General features: G+C 47.1%; 1 long non-coding RNA gene across 7 annotated transcripts; it reads left to right on the forward strand.

The window, feature by feature from the left end:
* Positions 1 to 2,430: 2,430 nt before the first annotated feature.
* LOC140619398 (uncharacterized) lies at positions 2,431 to 6,683 on the forward strand. Of its 7 annotated transcripts, none has more exons than XR_012019290.1 (5): positions 2,431 to 2,618; positions 2,920 to 3,052; positions 3,932 to 4,166; positions 5,258 to 5,352; positions 5,760 to 6,683. It is a non-coding gene; the product is annotated as an uncharacterized lncRNA (long non-coding RNA). The 7 variants fall into 7 exon arrangements; XR_012019293.1 differs by having other exon boundaries at positions 2,432 to 2,618; positions 5,285 to 5,352; XR_012019291.1 differs by having other exon boundaries at positions 2,436 to 2,618; positions 3,932 to 3,992; positions 4,077 to 4,166; positions 5,258 to 6,683.
* The last annotated feature ends 713 nt before the right edge of the window (positions 6,684 to 7,396 follow it).

Raw genomic sequence — 7,396 nt, forward strand, 5'->3', positions numbered from 1 at the left:
AGATCTCATAGACCTAAAGCCAGTGCATAATGTTAGAAGAGGAGGCTAGTGTTTGCTGCAGACTGGGTGTCATGGGGATATAGGGATGAGAAAGAGAATATGTAGCTTGCAAATGCCTAGGAAGGCTTCCTGGAGGAGGTAAGCATAAAGCTGAAAATCAGAAGACAGGTCTGGTGAGAATGGGTGCAAGGAAGGGCACTGCTAGTTTGAAGAGGAACGCAAAGAAAGGTTGGTCCAGTGTAGACTTACGGGCTTGGAAAGGTTCACCCTGACCTCTGCTCTCTAGAGAGGAGGCTCTGCTCTAGCCTGTCAACCAGTTATCTAACTTAGGACCATTCTGTGTTGGCCCTTGTGGTCTTAGAGGCCCTTAGAGTCATGCCCAGGAACTGCAAAGATTGTAACTAAAAAGCCTCCATTTTGGCTGAGAGCAGAACATCCTTTGGTTCCAAGATACTCCTGGTCCTGGGCTGAGAAGCCTCTTTCTCTAGGTTTCTGCTGTTATAGGCATCGGCATGTGATTTGCATCATAACAACATTTACCATGTATTGAACACTTGCTATGTGCTGGCACTTTTCACATATTATCTCTGATCTGCACAATGACTATGTAAGTCTTATTTATTCTTAAGTGTAGCTCACTAGAGGTTAGGGCCTTTATGCTTCCCAGACCCTCTGACCAATGCTGAGGAAGATGGGACAAAGTTCCTTCATTTGGGCCATCCCCAGCTATTTTTCTTGGCAACCCTGAAGTTTCAGTTCTTTAGATCTCTCCAGGGACAGTTCAGATCTCTCCTGGATCTTCTAATATTGTTAGAGGCTCAGCGGTGATGAAACTTGGGACTGATTTGTTTTGGTGCTTTCGATTATCTGTACCCTCATCCCTACTTTATTCTGGGTAAAAGAATAGCAAGGCCAGGGAGGGATATTGTGGGTTTTTAGTGGACTCCTAAAGGTCATTATTCCGCATCTGTTTATTAGGGACTGGTTACTAAGAATCCCTTTAAAGGATTATTTGCAAGAGTTGTTTTCATTGGCATGCTGGTTTTAGGCTTCTGTTAAATAATGCCCTGGTGAGTGAGTTGGAGGGAGACATCATTGTGTACTGGAAAACAAGTTAATCAAAGGTACTGGTGCAGACAGAGTTGGATTAAGAAGCAGGTAATCAGGGCAGTGGTCCAGTTTCAAGAGGGGCTAAAACATCACTGGACAGAGAAGACGACTGAGAAAATTGTGTTGGCCAGATCATCTCTCAGAAAGATTCCAGCATATGGTTGGAAGGAATATCTGGACAAGTTGCTTTGGTGGGGGTAGGGGCATACTGCCATAGCAGTAGAAACTCACTCAATTGCCTTCTGGGTAAGTGGGGTTTCATTACCTGATGGAACTTGTCTAGTGGAGCTGAGTTCCCTGAATGTTAGGAAAGAGGCTTCAGTGATAGAGAGGGCTCTTAATAAACTTGTTCACGCATTTATTCATTGCATTAATCATTCATTCAGTCATGTGTTCATTAAGTCTTTATATGGCTCCTACTTTGAGCCATGTACTATTGTAGATGCTGGGGATAAAAAAATGACCATAATGGATAAGGTTCTTGTCTCTCAAGAACATTCTTGGGGAGATGGAGGCACACAATAAACAAATAAATGAATAATTTTGTGATTTCAGGTTTCACTAAGGGGTGGGCTGGCCAATGGCCTCTAAACTGGCTTTTTATGGAGATTGTTCAAACAGAGATAAAGATGAGTCCCTCCACCAATCAGGTCATTTCTCTTGGGAATTTGAACTAGAGACATGGGCAAAGTTGGTCAGCATGGAGCTGCAGGAAAAAGAAAAATCTCATCCCTCTCCTGTCAGGTCTACCACGGTCCATTACAATAACAACTTCCACCATTTTGGAAGTAATAGGGAGAGCTTCAGCCCATCCTTCCCCTCCCTTTCTCTCTACTCAGTAGGAGTGAATGTTGGATAAATCTCAGTATGGCTCACTCAGCTGCTTCTTCAAGTTCTGGCTGCAGAGTGGTCCTGTTGGAAGGCTCTTGCTTGCCATAGTGAAATGACCTTTTCTGCATCCCTCCAGGGTCTCTTCTTGCTGAGCTGGTGTGGGGTGGGTCAGCAGGGGAGCCCATACTGTGTTCTGGGAAGCTCCATTGTATAGACCCGGGGGGAAGTAGTAGAATTCCTACGTCTTGTTACAAGTCTATGCTGTGCTTTCTAGCTCAGATTTACCACCTCTGAGTCTGGTACCTTCATCCTATCTTGATTCCTGTGACTCTTTCTCATTTGGATCAAAACCGTCAGGGGGAAGAGATGTGACTGGAAAGAAACTAGGAGACTTCAGTGGGACCAAAATGTTGGACAGAGAGGCAAGACAGAGAGAGAGAGAGAGAGGCAAGACAGAGAGAGAGAGAGAGAGAGAGAGAGAAGAGTTATGGTAGTGATAACTCTCTAAAGGGAAGATATGAGAACATTCCGCAGTTCAGGGGGGTGACAAGTAACTCAACTGCTAGGATTGTTCTTGGAATGGGAACCACCCCCGCGTTCCCTGATTATGCTCCTGCCTTGGTAAGGTCTGCTTGGCCAGTTGCTCTAGTTCCCCAGAGATGCCCACCTCTGTTCCTGTAGGTACCTCCTTGAAACAAGCTTCCTTACTTGTGTTAGCTTCAGTGAGTTTTTGGCAACCAGAGGAACCTAGCATGGAATGAAAGGGATTAATATACAGCCCTTCTTCATCCCTAGAGATTCAGTGTGCTTCAACCACCAAACATTTTTTGAAGCCCTAGCATATGCCAGGTTCTCTGCTAGACCTTGAGAAGAAAAGACCTAATATTTATAGTGTTTTCTGTGTATTAGGCACTTCTCCAAGCATGGCATTACTCTTCTCATCCTCAATCCCATAAATAAAATTATTCTTATTTACAGATGAAGAAACTGAGGCACAGAGTTTAAGTAATATGCTCAAGCTCTTGCAGCTAGCAGGGGTAATGCGTCTTCATTTGGATTGCACCAGAGCAGCTCCTGAGACAAGGATTTAAGTGCAAGTAGAGAAGCCAAGGTGAGGGAGTAGGGGAAGGCTACTGGAATTGTATTATCAAGTACAGTTTTTTATGTGTCAACTAGGTTGGGCTAAGGGATGCTTAATAGATAGAAGCTAAAACATTAGTTCTAGGTGTGTCTATGGGGGTTGTTTCGAGAAAAGATTAGCATTTGAATCTATAGACCAAGTAAAGATGTGCCCACCAGTGTGTGTGGGCATCATCCAATCCTTTGAGGACATATTTAACACAAAAAGTGGAGGAAGGGCAAATTTGTTGTCTTTCTGCCTGAGTTGGAACATCCGACTTCTCCTGCCCTTGGACATTGGCACTCTTTGTGCTTGGACTTTTGGACTCAAACTGAATTACACTATTGGCTCTCCTGGGTCTCCAGCTTGTAGATGGCAGATGGTGTGACTTTCCAGTGTCCATAATCACATAAGCTGATTCCTATAATAAATATCCTCATATAGATAGAGACAGAGGTTGATAGAGATCTATATCTATAGACTTTTTCTATCACCATCTATTGGGAGACATAGATACATCTATTGGTCCTGTTGGTTCTGTTTCTCTGGGGAACTCCTGTTCTCCATTACCTCCAGGGTCTCTTCTTGCTGAGCTGGTGTGGGGTGGGTCAGCAGGGGAGCCCATGCTCTGTTCTGGGAAGCAAGTACATCACCAATACATCAAGCCAGCTCCCTCTGTGGGCAAGTGGGGCTTGATCAGAGCTGAAGAAGCTCTGGGAGGGGGGTAGAACACATGTCAGAAATCTCCTACCTGAGGGATGAGAGAATTAGAGATCTCTATATTCATTTCTGGCAGGCACTGGTTGAGTGCTGCTCCTGGGTGGGGGTGGGGGTCAAGAGGGGGACATTTGTTCACTGACTTCCTCCCAGCCCTACAGGTAGCAAAGCAGACTCAGTGATGAAGCAGACGCCCTCAAGTGAAGATGTGCAGGTGTTGGCAGGAGGAAGTGGTAAAAGCAGGAATGTGTGGGGTGGGACAGCAGTGGCAGTAGGTGGACCTAGAATTTGAACCCAGGTGGCCTGGCAGGAGATCTGCACCCTTGACCACTGTGCTATGTGACTAAGGAGCTTCCTTCCTTTGAGGAGCTCACTGTCGGGGAGCCAGGTAAGAATCCCAACTGCCTTCTCACCAGATGGTTGGTTCAGACTTTGATGGGATGGGAGGGAACACTGGGTGGGAGGAGGTGGAAGCTGTGGGATCAGGGTAGGGGCTCTGGGAAGCTTCTCTGAGGAAGTGACCTTGGGGCTGGGGATGAACAGATGAGCTAGGAAGTGAGAAAGGTGCAGAGAAAAATATCCCGGCTGCAGCTGAAAGGTAAGAAGGCATGGCAGTGTTTGGGAGGTGAGGTATGAAGTTGGCAAGAGCAGAGAGGTCAGGCTGAAATTGCAGGTTAGTGCCAGAGTGGACAGAATGACAGCAGTAGCAACAGTAGCAGTGCTGAGTGTATTCACTGAGGACTCACTCTGTGACAGGATTTTCAGGTAGATAATCTCCCTTAATCCTCCCCTTCTCCAGCTGCAGGTCACTCTTTAATTCCCATTGTGCAGAAGTGGAAGGTGGGGCTCAGTGAGAGATTAGGTGATTTCTGAGGTCCTGCAGCTGTCAGGGGGCCTTGTTAGAGCTGGAACCCAGATGGGCTGGCCTGTGAGCTCCCTCTCTTACTCTTAACCATAGTGATGCACCATTGCAGGGCCTTGTAGTTCATAAAAGAGATCTGAACGTGACTTTTTCCACCTGGGGACTGATTTAAGAGACTTTTCTTAAAGTGGTGGGGCAACAAGACATTGTGACCAACTAAATATGGGGAGAGGATGGGTGACCCCAAGGTGGTGCTGTGGTCCCAAGCATGAGGTCCTCCCACATGGCAGGGTTTGGGGTAAGTTCTGCACAGCATTCCCTGCCAGGCAAAGGAGCCCTGAATCCCATAGCTGGAAACAATGCCTCGGTGCCAGTGGGGGAAAGACAACAGCTGCCCGGATTGCCAGATACAAATGAGATGAGCTGTCATCCCCTGGGGACTTCCCTGCTTCTAGAGGGACACAGGAGGGATCCCTGGGTGGTGCAGCGGTTTGGCGCCTGCCTTTGGCCCAGGGCACGATCCTGGAGACCCGGGATCGAATCCCACATCAGGCTCCCGGTGCATGGAGCCTGCTTCTCCCTCTATGTCTCTGCCTCTCTCTCTCTCTCTCTATCAGAAGTAAAAAAAAAAAAAAAAAAATTAGAGGGACACAGGAGCCTTGAAGAAAATCCCCCGGCCAGAGGAAGGGGCTGCGGAGCTGGAGAACCTCAGGTCTGTCTTCCCATGTGACTGTGTTTGTACACACCGGCTGGAGAGTGTTGGTGATGCTCAAGGCATTTTCAGCAGAGAGAGGGGAAGAGGATGTGGGGCTTAGGACTGGACCCACAAAAAATTGATGTTTATTTGTTTTTCAATTCTGTCTTGACCTAGTTTTGAGGCCCTGGCTAGAGGCTGGTCAGTTTTTCTTCTTGAGCAGATAATTAAGTTCACACTCCAAGTAGTTCCCTTATCGGGCTTCATGCCCCAGGGTCACTATGCACCTGCCCTAATCAAGCCAGGGCCAGGTACCAGACAACTAGAGAGGGCCTCTGTGCCCCAAAGCACCCCATAAATTACTCAAATTAGCCAACTTCCAGGGAGCCCAAGAAAACAAGATAACCCCATTCTGCTTGCCATAGGGAAGCTGTCCCTACAGCAGCTCCAGCTCATGTTGCCCTGTCCCTGGACACAACCCTTACCTGGCCTTGCATGGTGGCCTCTTCCTGTTTGGAGCTGTAACAAAGACCTCTCTGCCTGTCATCTATCCAAGTGTCAGTATGTTGTGTCCTGCCAGTAAGAGAATGGTGATATCCTCTACAACTCTCTCTGGGCTTGAATCTCTGGTTCTGCCACTTAATCACTGAGTGATCCTGGGAAAAGCGCCTCACCTGTCTGAAGCTCAGTGTTCTCATCCATGAAATGGGATCAGTAATCTATGTCATGAATGGGCTGAGGAGAGGAGTCGATGGACTGATGCAGACAGTCTCTGGCATATGTTAACTCCTTCAGAGGGCTGTTTGGGCATGAGAAAGCAGGTCTGGGGAAGCATTTGGGGCTTGGAGTTTGGTGTCGGCAGAGAGACTTCCCAATGACCTGGAAATCCCAGAATAAGAATCTATTTCAACCATCAGGAAGACCCTGGCCACTTCCTGCCTTGTAAATACCAGCAAATGAGATTCTCTGGAGGGTGGAGGATGTCTTGGGAGGCTTGGGGGAGGTGCTCAGATAAACAAACTATCTGCGCTGTGTGTGTCCATTGCTTTCTTGGCCTTGCACACCTCTCGGCCCACAAATTCCAGAACACAATTAAGTGTGCCTCTTCAACTTCAGAGATGCTTATGCTACAGGACAGGAAGCACACCACCTCCAAATGGCTGTTGTGGGGGGAGACACTGCAAGGAAGAGCCTAGAGCCCCCTCCACCTCCATCCCACTGTCTCCTTCCCCCATGCAAGCTGTAGCAGGAAAGCCCCGTGAGACCGTCAAAATGAAAAACACCAGCCTGTTTTCCACACATGGGGGGATGTCAGTGCGTCCGGAATCAGCTATTTTGCAACCTGTTTGTCCGGGATCTTATATCTAAATTATGTTCCTCAAAATTTAATAAATGAGGTTTAATAGAATGCACTCAGGCGGCACTGATGAAATCTGTCGCGGAAAATATTGCGATTTCATTGTTTTTATATAACCTCCTTGGAACCTGCTTCATATTATTTCTGCGCCTCCCCCTTTCCTTCCCATTTTCAGGTTTTTAAGTTTTTAGCTTAGCTGTGGAGTCCGGGGAGGCCCCTGGAGAGTGATTCCCTCTTTCTTTCTCTCCTCCATTACCCACAGCGAGGAGGGGCTGGATGCCTTGGTCTAACCCTTGCCAGGAGTAAATGAAGTTGTAAACGGTTGTTTTTAAAAATAGTTGGTTTCAGATGAAAAATTTCTGTATTCAATTTCTCCTGTACTAGAAAGCCACAGGAGCACATTTCCTCCAGGGAAAGACATTGGATATTTCAGCATTGGTATGCAACCAGTCACCAATGTCTTGGCAATCCTGTGCTGGAAGGAAGAGAGGAGGTTATCTCACCCAGACACAGAGAGTCACCTGCTCTGTGCTGGGCACTGTGCATTAGCTTTACTTGATGTTTAATCCTTATGACAAAAAAAAAAAAAAATCCTTATGACAACCCTATGAAGTAGGTCCTCTCATTGTCACCAGTTACTGAAAAAGAAATTGGGGCTCAGAGAGGTTTAGCTACTTGCTCAAGTCACACAGCACCAAGTCGTGG

This window comes from Canis lupus, chromosome 27 (genome assembly GCF_048164855.1).
Source record: "Canis lupus baileyi chromosome 27, mCanLup2.hap1, whole genome shotgun sequence".
NCBI classification, from domain to species: domain Eukaryota; kingdom Metazoa; phylum Chordata; class Mammalia; order Carnivora; family Canidae; genus Canis; species Canis lupus.